Source organism: Apium graveolens, unplaced genomic scaffold, assembly GCF_009905375.1.
Source record: "Apium graveolens cultivar Ventura unplaced genomic scaffold, ASM990537v1 ctg2958, whole genome shotgun sequence".
NCBI classification, from domain to species: domain Eukaryota; kingdom Viridiplantae; phylum Streptophyta; class Magnoliopsida; order Apiales; family Apiaceae; genus Apium; species Apium graveolens.
This window is the reverse complement of record NW_027417872.1, coordinates 38,504-57,331: the sequence shown is the minus strand read 5'-3', so window position 1 is coordinate 57,331 and position 18,828 is coordinate 38,504. Positions and strand designations below refer to the sequence as shown.

Here is an 18,828-nt window from a genome sequence, read left to right as displayed (position 1 = left end):
AAATAATTCTATTTGCAATCTGACATATTCACTACAAGGAAAACCGGCTCACACAACGGTTTTTGCCCGTTATCTGATACCCTGAAAAACCGTTGACTATTGAGCCGCCGTCTCTTACATGGATCAGACAACGGGAAAAAACTGTTGTGTGAATGAGCACAGACAACGACCAGAGTAGTAAACCTGTTGTGTTACATCCAGAATAGACAACGCATTCTTGTAACTTATATTGTAAACATCTGTATTAGTCAAGTGTTCTGGAAACGGTTGTGTAGTGTGTCCATAATAATATAAGAACAAAACAAGTAATACAACTCTTATTGTCCTCAAATGGTTGTTCTACAGATCAACACACAACACAAATGAATTAAATAGCTCTTGTAGTAAAATTCTACATACAACACTTGCATTTTGTTTTGTGTTGTAGGAACTCTTCTCATACAAGATTTGTCCTGTTTCTTGTGTTGTGTGATTTAGTTTCACACTTGTCTTTTAATTTACAATGTGTTGAGTTAGTGTTTAAGACATGATTCTTTTTCTAACAAATGGTGTTGTCTGAACATAATTAGTTTTATAGAGAAGGGTTTTTTATTCAGTTTGGTATTGTGCGAAAGTCAATATAACAAGCTTTTAGTTTTTGAAATTATTGTGTGAAACAAACTATAACAATGTTTTAACTGGATAACTTACGGGTTAAAATCCCCTCAGACAATGGTTTCCAAATGTAAAGCAAATAAAGCAACATTGTAAAATTAATATGCCATCAAATTTAAAATCCAAAGAAAAACCATTGAGATTACAACCAAGTCATCACCATTACACTAGCAAACAACCAACCCTCCATTACTCCAGCAATCAACCAACCATCCATTACACCATTTCAACTAAAACCCAACTAAGTATAACCAAGTTCTATCTTAAGAAAAATAAGACCATTCGAGTACATGTACTTCAGGACTCTATATTGCTTGTTAAAACATATAAAAATGAAAAATCTGAGTTAACTTTCTTTAGAAATTCAGGTGACATTTACATGTGCAAACACACATGACGCTTTCTATAGTATACGCACTAATATGCCAACTATAAATACCTTTTTTGCTCAACTATATCCAACTATATTTTCCAATGAATTTTTAGCTTTTGAATCCCCTGTAATAGGTTCATATCATCCATAAATTTTGATTCCCATGGCTTGAAGATTAATAATTGATTTTCCTGTGGTTGGCAGTTGTCCAAGACATTCTCGTGGTCTTTGCTCTCGGGTCTTGTTTTGTCCTGCAAATTCCAATAGAGAAACAAAAACATTAAGCTCCTCGTGACTAAAACTTCCTCTCTTCATAAATTCAATTCCATGTAATAATTTATGCAAATAATAAAATACTTCAGGTTTAATTTAAAACAAAAAGTTCAAACCTAATGATCACTTTTACAAACTCCATTTTCTTCTAGCAGTTATCTTTGTACAGTTCACACAAGAATCTTTAATACACTCTTCAACGATACCAACTTGGCAATCTTTGGTTAGTCAAGTTCAACCTGCAAAAAAAGTATATGTTGTTGATACACGAGAGTTGTGTAAGCTTCTATTTTATTTTGTATTCACACAAGACAATTAATAAAGACCTCCACCAAATCACAAGATTCGACAACACCTTCTAACCCATCACTCACATCTTGTCTTCTATGTTCCTGGTGTGGATGTTGGCTTCCAACAAGTATCATCCTTTCTATTGAGACAATACCCCTACAATAGTTGCAACTCTAGATAACTTCTTTCCTCCTCTAGCAACAATCTATACATGGGCTTGGTTAAACATATCAACAAAGTTTATATAATCTCTCCGCATCCCATTCAAACTTGTTTACCAGGTACTACAAACAACCAATAGTTTGATAAAAATAGAACAAAGTTAAGATACATGCATTCTTGAATCATAGTACTTGCAAAACCAATAATTTCTTAAATCAATCATATAACTTTGTTTAGAATAGACAGCATGAAAATTTATTTAATCTGAAGCAAAAAATATTAATTAAAAGCAATAAAATCAAGATAAGAACAAATCATATATTAAAAGCATCCAAAATTCAAGAATCTATTGAAACAAAATATGTGAATTGAGCAATCATATAACTAAAATTTATCCAGAAGCTAAGAAAGCATACAAACACTGATAAGAGTGAGCAATCAAAAATTAATTAATATCATAGGACCACCTGCAAAATGGATGAAATAAAAATTGCAGTATAAAGTTACATGACATAACAAATTAGTAGGTTTTTAATACTAATACATTAATTGAACATATGAGCTCCTTTAATAATATATGAAAAGAATATAAAACCCAAGGCAATGAAAATAAAATCATTTAAAAAAGAAATAAGACAAGTGTATACCTTTAACCCAAAAATCGAACTAGGGTTTGCGTTTGAAATCGAGCTTTTGAATAACTCGAGTTAGGGGTTAGTTTCTAAGATTTGAATTGGGGTTTGGGTTTGGATTTAGAGAGGTGAGAGGTTAGAGTAAATTAAGGTGTTAAAAATTAGGTTTTAATTACACAGATGGTGTGATAGAAAGAGAGGCCGCATAGGAAGTTCAAAGAGAGAGAACATGAGAGAAAGGGAGTTACAGCTTAGAGAGGGAGATGGACTACCATGTAAAGGGGAAATGAGTGAACAAAAGATGGGGAGATAGAGAGAGAGAGAGAGATCCATGAGAAGGGGGAGTTGGGACACAAAGAATGGGGAGATGGAGAGAGAGAGTCAGTGATGAGAAGGGAGAGTTGGGAGAGAGAGAACAGGGAATATAGAGGGGTGAGAGCAGAGACCGATGAGAAGGAGATATAAACGGGGTTAACAAAATGGGGGGAGATATAAGGGGGAAATAAAATTTTCACTTGGGGGCAAACTAAAAATAGAGGAGATGGAATGAAAAAATGGCCTAAAAAGTGAAATTTGGGTGAAGGGGGAAATGAAAATTTAAACAAGGGGAAAATGAAAAAGTGGGGTTTAAGGTGAAATAGGGGTAAATAGATATTTTTTTATTTATATGTATTATTTTATAATTTTTTTAATTTTACTTTATTTTATAAGAAGATAATCAAAATTAATATATCTTAACATCCGTATGGTTGGATCGTCGAAAAATTTATTTAAATAATCATTTTGTTAATGAGGAACGTGTCTAGTTTGAGAAAGTAGTACTTCAACTAGAATCTTCTTGTAAAGTTATGCAAGATATTTTTTTGAATTTATAAATTATTACATAAAATTTTAGATTACATATTAATGTAATAAAATTCAATCTAACATTTTCATTAATTTATAATTCACTTAAACAAATATATATTAATATCCATATGATTGGATATTAGAAAAAAATCATTTCAAAAAATTATTTTGTTAAGCAGGAACGAAATCCATTTTAGGAACTACCACTTTCACTACATTTTTGCTATAATTTCAAGCAAGATATATTTGAAAATTTTAAAATATTTTTTAAGTGAATAAAATCAATATATATTAACATCAACAATTTAAGGAATATATATTAACAAAGTCAATAAAATATATGGCATTAAAAATAATTGTCTGAAATTTAAAATATGTTGTGTTAACAAAAGTCATACAACAGTTTTTAATATAAAACAATTGTGGGATGTAATATCAACCAAATAAATAGTGCCAAATTCATACAACGGTTTATAACCAAAAAAGGTTATTTAAAAACAATGTCAATAACGGTTTCCAAGAAAAAAACCGTTGTTGAATCACACAACGGTATTTTTAAAAAGCCTGTTGTACATAGTTTATACGACAACGTCTGAGAAAAATCATTTTAAAAAATTAATCCTGTAAATCGGGAACGAGTCTCGTTGTCGGGAGGGGTACTTTTACCAGATGTTTCTAATCATGGCATGCAAAATGAATTTCAATTTTTTTAATAATTTGTTCTTATGATTAAAATCTATATATCTTAACATCCGTACGGTTGGATCATCGAAAAATCATTTTAAAAAATTAATCCTGTAAATCGGGAACGAACCTCGTTGTCGGGAGGGGTACTTTTACCAGATTTTTCTAATCCTGACATTCGAGATGAATTTCAAATTTTTTAATACTTTTTTCATGTGACTAAAATGAGTATTTCTTAACATTCGTACGGTTGGATCGTCGAGAAATCATTTTAAAAAATTAATCCTGTAAATCGAGAACGAGTCTCGTTGTCGGGAGGGGTACTTTTACCAGATTTTTCTAATCCTGGCATGCAAAATGAATTTCAAATTTTTTAATAATTTTTTCTTATGACTAAAATCGATATATCCTAACATCCGTATGGTTGGATCGTCAAAAAATTATTTTAAAAAATTAATCCTGTAAATCGGGAACGAGTCTCGTTGTCGGGAGGGGTACTTTTACCAGATTTTTATAATCCTGGCATGCAAAATTAATATCAAATTTTTTAATACTTTTTTCATGTGAATAAAATGAGTATATCTTAACATCCGTACGGTTGGATCGTCGAAAAATCATTTTAAAAAATTAATCCTGTAAATCGGGAACGAGTCTCGTTGTCGGGAGGGGTACTTTTACCAAATTTTTCTAATCCTGGCATGCAAAATGAATTTCAAATTTTTTAATAATTTGTTCTTATGACTAAAATCGATATATCTTAACATCCGTACGGTTGGATCGTCGAAAAATCATTTTAAAAAATTAATCCTGTAAATCGGGAACGAGTCTCGTTGTCGGGAGGGGTACTTTTACCAAATTTTTCTAATCCTGGCATGCAAAATGAATTTCAAATTTTTTAATAATTTGTTCTTATGACTAAAATCGATATATCTTAACATCCGTACGGTTGGATCGTCAAAAAATCATTTTAAAATATTAATCCTGTAAATCGGGAACGAGTCTCGTTGTCGGGAGGGGTACTTTTATCAGATTTTTCTAATCCTGACATTCGAGATGAATTTCAAATTTTTTAATACTTTTTTCATGAAACTAAAATGAGTATTTCTTAACATCCGTACGGTTGGATCCTCTAAAAAATCATTAAAAAAATTTATCTTTTTCATTAGGTATGAAAAAAATCTAGTACGAGGCAACACCCAACGGTTTTTTATGAAAAATTCTTGTCTGAAATAAATTGTGATAACAGTTTTTTTGAAAAAAACCGTTGTCTTAGATGATCAACTTTTTTAAATGTTATGGCTGATATTAAATCTACTTTTAATTAACGGCTCTAATTACACCAACTCAACAATCCAAGTGAATGTTTTTTCCCCAATAACATGGTGCCACCTCATCACAAGCAACACTTCAGAAATTTCAAGAATCAGACTTACAGACAACGGTTTTTTATGAAAAAAGGTTGTCTTAGATGAACATTGACAACATTTATTTGAACAAAAGCTGTTGTGTAAGCGTAGCAGCATTTTTTAATCTAATGGCTGATAATAAATATACATTCAATCAACTGCTCTTATTACACCAACTCAGCAATCCAAGTGAATGTTTTTTCACCAATCACATGGTGCCACCTCATCACAAACAAGTGTGAAAAAATCTTTTAAAAAATTTATCTTGTTCATCGGGAACGAATCCCATGTTGGGAAGAAGTGCTTTTACCAGATTTTTCTAATCTTGACATTCGAGATGAATTTGAAATTTTTTAATACTTTTTTCATGTGACTATAATAAGTATATCTTAACATCCATACGGTTGGATCGTTGAAAAAATCATTTAAAAAAATTATCTTGTTCATCGGGAACGAATTTCATGTTGGGAAGTAATGCTTTTACCAGATTTTTCTAAACCTGACATTCGAGATAAATTTGAAATTTTTTAATACTTTTTTCATGTGACTAAAATAAGTATATCTTCACATCCGTACGGTTGGATCGTCAAAAAAATCATTTAAAAAATTTATCTTGTTCATCGGGAACGAATCCCGTGTTGGGAAGTAGTGCTTTTACCAGATTTTTCTAATCTTGACATTCGAGATGAATTTGAAATTTTTTAATACTTTTTTCATGTGACTAAAATAAGTATTTCTAAACATCCGTACGGTTGGATCATCTAAAAAATCATTTTAAAAATTTATCTCTTTAATCGGGTATGGAAAAAAATCTAGTACGAGGCAACATCCAACGGTTTTCTATGAAAAAGTCTTGTCTGAAATAAATAGTGACAACAGTTTTTTTGAAAAAAAACCGTTGTTTTAGATGATCAACTTTTTTAAATCGTACGGCTGATATTAAATCTACTTTTAATCAACGGCTCTAATTACACCAACTCAACAATCCAAGTGAATGTTTTTTCACCAATCACATGGTGCCACCTCATCACAAGCAATGCTTCAGAAATTTCAAGAATCAGACTTACAGACAACGGTTTTCTATAAAAAAAGTTTGTCTTAGATGAACATTGACAATATTTATTTGAACAAAAGCTGTTGTGTAAGCGTAACAGCGTTTTTTAATCTAATGGCTGATATTAAATATACTTTCAATCAACTGCTCTTATTACACCAACTCAGCAATCCAAGTGAATGTTTTTTTACCAATCACATGGTGCCACCTCATCTCCTCTTAATGAACGTCTCTCATTATACCAGCTCACCAATACAAGTGACAATGGTTTTATGAGCAAAACGCTTGTGTGATGTCGTGACATACAACAGAATAATAACACTTGTATGTCAAGTGATATTTAGACAACACAATGGAAGTACGTTGTTTGATTCCAGCTTAACTAATCCATTGAGAAAACACTTGTCTCATTCCAACAACGGTGTTTCATAACGTTGTCTCCATTACTTTCAGACAATGCAAAATTAAACTGTTGTACAAACTACCTCATTTGCACAACATATCTTTAGAAAGGCTTGTCTGTGTCGATTACCTAGACAATAGTTTTTAAAGCATTGTAGGAATGATGAAATCTTTTTATTTAAACAACACCTTATCTTATAAAATGGTTGTCTGATACGATATGCTAGACAACAGTTTTAAACCTATTGTAGTAAAGGGATTCACACAACACCTATTTTATGGTTTTTAAAAAATTGTTATGTAAATTTCTGGGCAACACTTTTTTGGTCAAGCGTTGTCTGATGGGTGTTGTCTGATGACATTTTTCTTGTAGTGATTTATAATTTAATCTATAGAAATTTGTTTATGTGATTGCATAGGTATGACTCTAATTAATGTTTATGAAACTCGGTCACCTGTTTTCAGGGATCAATTTCTGCTTATTTTAGGATTTATTGAAATTGTCCACACATGCGTGTCTTTAAGGATTAGCTTAACTAGTTAACTCTGTGGTACTGAACCTAGTTTTGTCTATATGATAAACTTGGATGTTGTTATATTTACTAGTACTATGTATTTTTTTAAGTGTATAGGTGTGAGTGTATGACGCGCGTGTCTCTGTGTTGCTATTGTGTGTAAAACTGTTAAAGATGTACCACATGTGTTTATAGCTTGTTATTTGTTTATTACAGCCACCTATCAACATTGTTAGATATGCAATATTTTGTAGCGATTGCATCCCTACTATAATACATACTGTTTTATATTGATAAATACAACTAATAGTGATACTATTTAGCTGTAGCCACAATTTCAATTACCAGATTTTTTTTATCTTGTTTATTATAGCTTCATTCTCAATGGTGTTGTTGGGTGCATCACTACATGTTATGTTTATCTGTGATTATGTGTTCATCTTCATCTCATTGAAGTCATAATCATGACACATGAATTAGATTACAACAATGTTATTTACAGAACTCGTAATCATCTTTGCTTTCTATAAGATGTTATTATTATTTTGTAAGAAATCAATATTGCAAGTGTGATTTATCTGTTGTTGCATTTGAAACAGGTGGCTGATGTTTGGACATATTTTCTGCAATTTATCTGATGAAGTGTTAACTGACTGTTATTAAATGTCTTCGTGACAGTGTATCTTCGGATATTAAACCATGGATTGATGAACTGAAGTCAAAAATAGAAAAGGAAAGGTGACATAAAGCTTTATCGAGGCTTTTTCAAAGAGCTCAAAAGAGGTTTCCAAATGTTGATGGTAGTTTTGTATACCTACTTGCTGCTTTGGTTAAATATGCTTCTGGTTTCATAAATAATATATTCAACCATTTTTTAGTTCCTAGAGCATATTAAGATACACATGAAAATTTTATATAAATTGAATAAACTTATGGAAGAGACAATCAATTTTTATCTCAGTGTTGCTACTTTTCTTGCAGAGGTGTATTACTTCCTCTCTTCTTCCAATTCTTATCATTCTCCCATCTCATTATTTTAACAACTAGTAGGAACAAATCTCATGTTTCTTTCCTAAATTTTTCTAATCGTATTATTCAAGATGAATTTGAAATTTTTTTGTAATTTAAAACATTTTTCGGAATTAAAATAGATCGTTGAATCAATTTCGAAGTAGTAAACAGGGTTCGGTTGGCCAATTCTGGCTTCAAACCAATTTCATAATAATTATCGAGCCTTGAAAACGATTTAAAATAATATTTTAAAACTCGAAACTATTTTTCGAAATTTTAAATCATTTTTAAATAATTAAATCTAATTAAATAATTAATTAAATTCAATTAATAATTAATTAAATCAATTAATCAATTAATTTTCAAATTAATGGACTAATTAATTGATTAAAAATTAACTGAAATTAATTAACTAATTAATTCAGATTTATTTTTGAATTAAATATAATTTTTGGAATTAAAATAATAATTTTTGGAAATTTTCATAAATTAAAATCGAATTTTTATAATTAAAATAAATAGGAAATAGGATTTTTAAATAATTTATAAATAGGAATCCAAAATATGCAAATTCTGGAAACCTGGGGGACTAAACTGTTTTTTCCCCAAAAGTCCAGGGGCCTGTTTTCAATTTCGTAAACCCCCGCCGTCGACTCGCCGGAGTGTGGCCGGAGAACACGATTCCGGCGACCTCAGGCCACCAAACTGTCCAGAATTAATCTACACATTACCAGGAACTTATTTATGCAATCAAAACACATCAATCATCCCTGTCCTGGTCGGAAATTGGCCAAGAACATTGCCGGTTTCCGGCGAACATCGAAAATCTTCAAAACACAACTCCCTTCGATTCACTAATCCTTTGTTAACGAGCTATATACCAATCGATTGCAAATTTCATAAGGAACATAATCCACTATAAATCAACAGCTAATAACCCCAAAATCAAAAAGCCCCAAATTTCAATTGAAAACATTCATACGGGTTATAAACCCTAATTTTAAAGTTCGAGAATTAAACCCACTTTTGAGCATGTTATTGAACTCCAAATCAGACGTATGACATATGAAAATCATCAGGAAAACAAGCTCTACAACATGCAAGCATCAAATCAAACAAAAAATCATCCGAACAAAAATTCATATTTTTAATAAAATTAATTCGAAAATAAATAATTTTTCAGAAAGTAAACCTTGATTTCTGCAGTGATTTGGACCTTCGTTTTGAGTACTCGAGCTTTTCAAACGGACTCCGGTAACACCTCTGATTGTTGGTTTGATTCTCAGAAAGGTTTATGAATTTATGGTTTTTCCCTGAAAAATTATATATTAGCTGACTGCAAATGATTTTGATACGAAATAAAATACGGAAAAAGGCTATTTATAATTACGGAAAATTAATATCCTGTTGGATCATTCCGGATATTAAACGGTACGTTTATTTATAAAAACTGATCCAAACGGTATCGGTTTTCGGGACAATTATCCAAATCAGTACAATTTATAATGCGGTCTTGGTCTCAACGCCTGGTTACACGTACTACGAGGTGATAATTGGGATAGTTTAATAAAAAGCTCCCGTTTATCGAAAATACGAGTTTTATTGGTTTACCGAAATGAATATTGTATCGAAAATATTGCGCCGGGACCCACGCAGGACAAATTGTACGCCAGATTGAAAAAGTCGAAATATGGAATATGCTCGGAATATTACAATTAGGTTATTAAGGAGTTCTGGGAAGAGTTTCGGGTCCCAAAAACGTAATAACGGATGACGTCTGTTGGTTCCCGTTTTTATAAAATAGATTTTAAATACCCGAAAAAAGATTTTATAAATTTCATATGATCCTTACAAATTCATAAATCAACATAAAAATAATTAGGAAGATATGACAATTATCTATATTTTATTTTGGACATATAAAAATTAAAATACTCAAATAATAATATTTTTAAACATCCAAACACATTTAACACTTAACAAATAATTCACAGAATAGATATTGAACACATATATTAATTATTTATTAGAAAAAATAATTACACGATATATCCCGGATATTACATCCTTCCTCCCTTAAAAGGATTCTGTCCTCAAAATCTCCTAAGAAAACAACGAGGGTACTTTTCTCTCATATCACTTTCTAACTCCCAGGTTGACTCTTCAACCTTTGGGTTTCTCCATAACACTCTTACTAGCTTTACCACTTTATTCTTCAATACATTCACTCTTTTCTCTAGAATCTCTATCGGACTCCCTACATAGGATAAATCTGCCTAAAGCTCTATTGGCTCATATTCTATTACATGTCTGGAGTCTGGATTATATTTCTTAAGCATCGATACGTGAAAAACATTGTGAATGTGCTCCATGTACGGAGGTAACGCCAATTTGTAAGCTACTTTTCCAACGCACTTTGAAATCTCAAAAGGTCCGACATATCTTGGGCTCAACTTTCCTTTCTTTCCAAACCTCGTTAGTCCCTTCCACGGTGATACTTTCAGTAATACCAAGCTTCCTTCTTCGACTTCCATGTCTTTCCTTGACTGGTCTGCATATTTCCTTTGACGGTCCTATGCGGCTATCAATCTATTTTGGATAATTTCAACGACTTCTTTTGTCTGCTGTACTAGTTCAGGTCCAAGTATTTTGCGTTCTCCTACTTCGTCCCAATATACTGAAGATCTGCATTTGCGTCCATAAAGGGCTTCATAGGGTGGCATCCCAATACTGGCATGATAACTGTTGTTATAAGCAAATTCTACCAGATGTAAATGCTCTTCCCAACTTCCTTTGAAATCAATAGCACAAACACGTAACTTGTCCTCAATCGTCTAAATCGTTCTTTCATTTTGGCCGTCCGTCTGTGGGTGGTAAGCTGTACTCATATTCAATCTTGTTCCCAAAAATTCTTGAAAACTTTTCCAACATCTTGAATTAAATCTCAGATCTCGATCCGATACGATAGACACCGGGACTCCGTGATGAACTACAATTTCCTTCAGGTACATATGGACCAACTTGTCGAGTGAAAATCTTTATTTATATGCAGAAATGAGCTGACTTGGTATGTCTATCAACTATAACCCAAATGGCATCATGATTAGCCCTTGTCTTTGGTAATCCAACTATGAAATCCATGGAAATATGTTCCCACTTCCACTCTGGAATCTCCAATGTCTGTAGCAATCCACTTGGTCTTTGATGTTCGGCTTTAACTCTCTGACATGTATAACATCTGCTAACACATTCCGTAATTTCTCTCTTCATATCTGGCCACCAATAGTTTTTCTTTAAATCTCTGTACATTTTGGTACTTCCTGGATGGATTGAATACCTTGAATTATGTGCTTCCTGTAAAATATCATTCTTCAGCTCCGTCACCGGTGGAATCCAAATTCTTGAAGAAAACCTAAAAATACCTTGATCATCCTTTTGCGTGCACAATTCCTCACCTACCAAACGATTTACATCTTGATCCATTACATCTTCCTTACACTTCTTTATTTTCTCTAGCAACTCCGGCGGAAAAGTCATACTGTACACTTTTGCTTCATTAGGCCTGCGAACTTTAATTTCCAATTCAAGTTTCTGAAATTCCTTATATATTTCTTCAGGTACTGATAACACATTTAACTTTTCCTTCCGACTCAACGCGTCCGCTACAACGTTCGCTTTACCGGGATGATAATTAATTGAGTAGTCGTAATCCTTGATCAATTCTAACCATCTCCTTTGCCTCATATTAAGCTTCTTCTGTGTGAATATGTACTTTAAGCTTTTATGATCCATGAAAATCTCGCAGTTTTCTCTATACAGATAATGTCTCCAAATTTTCAAAGCAAAAACTATGGCTGCTAGCTCCAAATCATGAGTAGGGTATTTCTATTCATGTGGTTTCAATTACCTTGACGCATATACAATCACCTTCTCGTGCTGCATTCGAACGCATCTTAGTCCTTTATGAGAATCATCTCTATAAATTACAAAATTCCCTTGATCGTTTGTAAGTGACAAAACAGTTGCTGTGATTAATCATTGCTTCAATTTCTGAAAACTTTTTTCGCACTTGTCATTCCATATAAACTTTTCATTCTTCCGTGTAAGCTTTGTCAATGGTATTGCAATCCTTGAAAGTTTTTGAACGAATCGACGATAATATCCCGCTAATCCCAAGAAACTTCTTACCACGGTGGGTGTTCTCGATCTTTCCCAACTTGTAATTGCCTCAATTTTTGCTGGGTCCACTTTGATCCCTTCGTTATTGACTATGTGTCCTAAGAACTGAACTTCCTGTAGCCAAAACCCACACTTCGAGAATTTAGCATATAACATCTTTTTCCATAAAATCTCCAAAGTTGTTCTCAAATGTTCCGCATGATCCCCTTTCGCCTTTGAATAAATCAAAATATCATCTATAAATACAATAACAAACTTGTCCAAGTATTCCTTGAAAATTTTATTCATCAGGTCCATAAACGCTGATGGGGCATTGGTCAATCCAAAAGACATCACTAAAAATTCGTAATGTCCATACCTTGTTCTAAAATATGTCTTCGGTATATCTTCTGGCTTAACATTCAGTTGATGATATCCCGATCTGAAATCAATCTTGGAGAAGTACTTGGCTCTCTTCAATTGGTCAAATAGATTGGCAATTCTGGGTAACGGATACTTGTTCTTGTTTGTAAGCTTGTTGAGCTCCCTATAGTCGATGCACAATCTCACGATTCCATCTTTCTTCTTGACAAATAATACCGGTGCACCCCACGGGGATATACTGGGTCTGATTACTCATTTCTCTAACAGCTCTTGCAATTGCTTCGCTAGCTCTTTCATCTCAATGGGCTCCATTCTATACGGGGCCTTGGATACCGGTTCTGTTCCAGGTGCTAAGTCGATTGCAAACTCAATTTCTCTATCTGGAGGAAGTCCTGGTAACTCGTCGGGAAACACGTCTGGAAATTCATTCACTACTGGAATATCTTTAAGTTTCGCTGTCTCCTGACTCCTATCAATCACATATGCCACGAAATGCTCACATCCTTGTCATAGTAAGTTCTTGGCTTGAATCATTGTTAAGAACTTCTTTACTTATTTCTGGCCCTTGAACGTTACTATTCTTTCGTCAGGCGTTTTCACCATTACCTTCTTATTTCGACAATCTATCTGGGCATCGTGCTTAGATAACCAATCCATTCCTAAGATAACGTCAAATTCTCCTAACTTAAATGGTATCAAATCTACACAAAACTTATTACCAGAAATCTCAATCTCACAATTCCCACAAACTTGATTAACAGATACTCGTTCTTGATTTACCAATTCCACAGTCATTATTTCATTTAAATACTCAACTTGATAATTTCACTTACTAACAAAATCTTGTGAAACAAACGATCGAGTTGCTCCCGAATCTATTAATACTTTGGCACATAAAGAATTCACATTAAGCATACCTGCCACGACATCTGTATCCTGGATAGGATCCTTCACAGACATGTCAAAAACTCTAGCCCTTGGAGTCTCATTCACTGCTGGAGTAGACCCCATAATCCTTAATGCATTACTGACTTGGGCTGGTGTCTTGCAATCCCTGGCTATATGTCCTGGTTTTCCATATTTAAAGCACGTAAATCCAATGGCTGGAACCTTCACTGCTGGATTCCGGATAGGCTGATCCCTATTTGCTGGCTCTCTTGCCGGCTGATTTCGGCACTCCCTTGAATAGTTCCCTTTCTGATTGCACTTGAAACAAACTACATTCAACTTATTATAAACTCCCCCATACTTCTTCCCACATACTTGATAATCTGGAAAAATTAATCTCAATTGATTTGGTTGATTCGCATTAACTGGACGGTTGCCCTGGCTTCCGTCGCCTGCACTTTGTCTCTTAAAATTAAAATTCCTCCCTGGATGAAACTTGCCCTTCAACTTCCCTGGTTGTGACTGGCCTTTATTCCCTTCAAATTTCCTTTTCTTACTTTCTTTCTCTTTCTGTGACATCTCACTCTCCGTCCCTGCAATCATAGCCTTCTATACAACTCCTGCATAGGTATCAAATTCAAAAATGGCTACCTTTCCTCTGATCTATGGTTTCAAACCTTGCTGGAATCGTTTAGCCTTCTTCCTGTCAGTATCCACATACGACAGCACATACCTTGACAATTCCTCAAACTTGCTCTCATAATCTGTCACCGACATGTTTCCTTGCTTTGGTTCTAAAAACTTCAGCTCCATCTGGTCTTGGACAAACTGAGGAAAATACTTTTTTTAAAAACAACTCCTTAAACTTCTCCCAAGTAATAACATCTGTTCCTTCCAAAGTCTTCACCATCTCCCACCAATAGGTGGCCTCATTCTTCAAATAGTAACTTGCAAACTCAACCTTCTGTTCGTCTTTTACTTTTACTAAGGCAAATGCCTTCTCTATCTCCTTTAACCAAACATTTTCTTCAATCGGTTCTAAGGAACCCTTGAATTCTGGTGGGTTTACTGCCTGAAAAGTTTTGAAAGTTAACTGGGGATTGGTATGTCTTTGTTGTTGTTGTGTCAGGTGAACTGTTTTTTGGGCCAAGATTTGAAGAATCTGGGCTATTGCTGGGTCTATAGGTCCTGGTTTTGCATTGTGGTTTGTATCATCTTGGTTGTTATTATTGTTGTTGTTAGTTTCTTCATTCTGGGTGTTGGTGCGGGTATTTCTTCTGGGAGGCATTTTTTGTAAAGAATCAAACAACTTATTTAGGTTTTTAAATCAAATTCTTTGCATAAAAGAAAAGTTTTGTAAAACAGAAATATCTCTTTTTGAAAATAGTTATAACTAAGTAAATTGCATGCTTCTTTATAGAATATAAACAGTTATGAAAAATAGGGTATATGGTATCACAGGGGTATAACTGGTGCAATAAATAAGGTAAAATAAAATAGGTGTAGTAAAATGAATGACAATACTGGAAAGGAAAAGGTACTGATATATATAAATCAAAAGTTTTGAGTAGTACAAGCGTAAAGACGCTTCGGAAGTAAAAGCAAAAGGGTACAAGAACCTACTAACTAGTCAGCATAGCTAGTATATAAATACAACTCAAAAGTCTACCGATACACACTACACACTCCTATACATAATACATAACCATCACAATACTGCTCAGCATCTCTAGATCTCTAACTCATGGCAAGTCTGGACCTCCAATCTCCTCAAGCTCCTCTCGAACCCACTTAGCCCACTCCACTAGGAAATCAGGGGTGATGTGCTCATATGTAACCTCAACAATCCTCACTGCAGCTGCTCTACGAAATGCCTGGAGCCTCTCTCTGAGTCGCCTCTCACCAGTCCCAACCTCTCTGGTCCATATAAGAATCGCTGCTCCATAAGGCAAGCCTCAAACTGATGATATGGGACAGGATAGGAAGAGAACTGGAAAGGTACTCCTGGAACTGAGTGACTAGTAAACCCTGAATCAGCAGGTGGGGGTCCTCTGATAGGTGGCCTCATGCCTGGAGGTGGAATAGCCTGTAATGGTACGGGCTGCAACACAGGTGGAGGTAGTATAGCCAACACTGGTGGAATAACAGGATATGGATCCGAAGACGGTAATCCAACTGAAGGCTCCGAGTGATCAGCTGATACGGGGATAAAAGAGTCGGCCATCGCTGCTATCTGAAATCATATCGCAATATAAGAATCTCGAACCATGACGCGAATCACACTAATACCTGTTATACCGAAGCACTCAACCTCTCAACGTTATATCTTTCTATTCCTTACTTCAAATCCTAACCCTCTACCCATTCTCGTCAATCCTAGGCTTGTGTTAGTGACTTATAACCTGTAGCTCTGATACCAAACCCGTGGCGCCCTCCAACCCGGGTCAGAAGTTTGGGGTCCATACACACACACACCTTATTAATAACCTGCTTATAATAATGATAAAGATAATAATAATGATATGCAGTGACCCTACTTACCGATTACCACGGACCGCAACAGGTTAAAGTATGCACAGAAGCCAACGACACTTACTTATATTACAAACCGTTCACATCCCAACTATCCAAACTCAGAATTGAGTATTAAACATTATTACAAACTTTTACAAACTTAAATTATTCCAAAAGAATCCTACTAGCTCAACTCGATCAACCTGAACCCCTAGCTCTCGCGCTGGACTGGGGATCCTCGGTACCAACCGGTTCCTTCTTAACTGGAAAAGAACATAAACAACATTGCACAAATGAGCTAACTAGATCAGCAAGTCACAATGATAAAACTGAGAATAATGATCATCAGGTAAATATGGTTATGATATCAAGTGAACAATGGATTATGATTTGGAATTGGATATTATATTTTCATTTTAAAAACCAAGGTTAGGTTGCTAATCAGTCATGCACTAACCCCGAGCAAAGCACACAACACTGCTCTAACTACTGGATCCAAGACACATATTGGCCTAACTTGACCATTATATGGTTTGACCACGAATCTGGTCCACAATTTTATAAAAACAATCCAATTCTACCATAATAACAGAATAAGCAGTAATAAACAATAAACAAAATCATTAAGAACATTGGACGTTCAATAATGAAAATGGTTTCAATCTACATAAAGATCAATATGGCATTTCCAAAGCTTGGCTGCTAGGTAGTGAAAGAATTGGATAACAAAAAGATCAATATTTCAGGGTTTCAAGGATTTTGTCTTTCAAAGCATAAGATACAATGGTTTGAGTGTGTAAGCAATCTGGTTCAATGTTTGATAATTAGTTTGTATGTATTTGTGGTGTAGTATCGTATATTTGAGGTTCGTATTTGGGGATACAACAATCAATGGTTTATAAAGAATCAGGTTTACAACTCAAGATCAATAAATGGAATCAGGGTTTAGGGTTCAGTGCTTCAAAGCACTTGCAATATAAACAGGACTATCAATCACTATAATATCTCGAGAAGGTCAGAACACTTGCCTGGTACTAGCTTACTACACTACACTTGCTCTCAATCACCAAAGTCTTACTCTTTGACTATCTGTTTCCCTTTCCTACGCCTTACCTCTTCTGCTCATATATCATAAACATCTATCAATATTCAACTCATACGATTCGATTCAACACATACTTCTATCTACCCTTCGTTTCATCTAAATCTGATTGACGAATTGAAAGTTACGCAATAAACAAGTCATATATAACACATAACACGTCACATAATCAATGGTATATCATTTATAAAGAAGTCTCGGGTCATAAATAGGCTTTCAGATATTTAAAAATGATTTTTAAAACATTTTTCGAAATTAAAACAGATCGTTGAATCAATTTCGAAGTAGTAAACAAGGTTCGATTGGCCAATTCTGGCTTCAAAACAATTTCATAATAATTATCGAGCCTTGAAAACGATTTAAAATGATATTTTAAAGCTCGAAACTATTTTTCAGAATTTTTAAATCATTTTTAAATAATTAAATCAAATTAAATAATTAATTAAAATCAATTAATAATTAATTAAATCAATCAGTCAATTAATTTTTGACTTAATTGACTAATTAATCAATTAAAAATTAACTGAAATTCATTAACTAATTAATTCAGATTTATTTTTGAATTAAATATAATTTTTGGAATTAAAATAATAATTTTTGGAATTTTTAGAAGTTAAAATCGAATTTTTATAATTAAAATAAATGGGAAATATTATTTTTAAATAATTTATAAACAGGAATCCAAAATATGCTAACTCTGGAAACCTGGGGGACTAAACTGTTTTTTCCCCAAAATATCCCGGATATTACAATATCACTAAGAGCTGCTAGGGTTACAATGAATAATCTTCTGTTGTGAATGATAACACATCTAGTGTAAACCCTAAGCTGTGTTTATATACTACACAGTTACAAGATATCTTCTAATTGATATGAAATATAATTCTGTCTCCTAAAATATATCAATTAGATAATATCTTCTACAAGTCTTCTAGCTGTCCAACTCTAAAGCATATCTTCCACTGTTTTAGTCCAGATCCTCTCCAGTAAATCAGCTGCAACAAATCTCATGTTTCTTTCCTAAATTTTTCTAATCCTATTATTCAAGATGAATTTGAAATTTTTTTATAATTTTTTCTTATGATTAAAATAATTATATCTTAACATCAGGTTGGATCGTTCAAAAATTTGTTAAAAAAATTATCTAGTTAATCGGAAAAAAATCTGTTGTTTTGGGAGTTAGGCGTTTTCTTGATTTTTCTATTCTTTTCATGCAAGATGAATTTGATTTTTTTGGTAATTTTTTCTTATGGCTAAAATCCATATATCTTAATATACATTGGATTAGATTGTCGAAAAAATTGTTTAACAAAATTCATAGTTAATCGGGAACAAATCCCGAGAGTAAGACTTTTCCTAACTTTTTCTATTCCCCGTCAAGATGAATTTGAAACATTTTTATAAATTTTTATGATGACTAAAGTCGATACATGTTAACATGTACAGTCGGATCATCGAAAAAATGTTTAAAAAATA

General features: G+C 33.5%; 2 long non-coding RNA genes across 2 annotated transcripts; both read right to left on the bottom strand.

The window, feature by feature from the left end:
* Positions 1–1,071: 1,071 nt before the first annotated feature.
* LOC141700824 (uncharacterized) lies at positions 1,072–1,741 on the bottom strand. Its single transcript, XR_012566539.1, has 3 exons — positions 1,656–1,741; positions 1,417–1,539; positions 1,072–1,278 (listed from the first exon to the last, which is right to left on the bottom strand). It is a non-coding gene; the product is annotated as an uncharacterized LOC141700824 (long non-coding RNA).
* Positions 1,742–1,762: 21 nt separating this feature from the next.
* On the bottom strand, positions 1,763–2,526 carry LOC141700823 (uncharacterized). Its single transcript, XR_012566538.1, has 3 exons — positions 2,401–2,526; positions 2,174–2,220; positions 1,763–1,875 (listed from the first exon to the last, which is right to left on the bottom strand). It is a non-coding gene; the product is annotated as an uncharacterized LOC141700823 (long non-coding RNA).
* Positions 2,527–18,828: the final 16,302 nt, after the last annotated feature.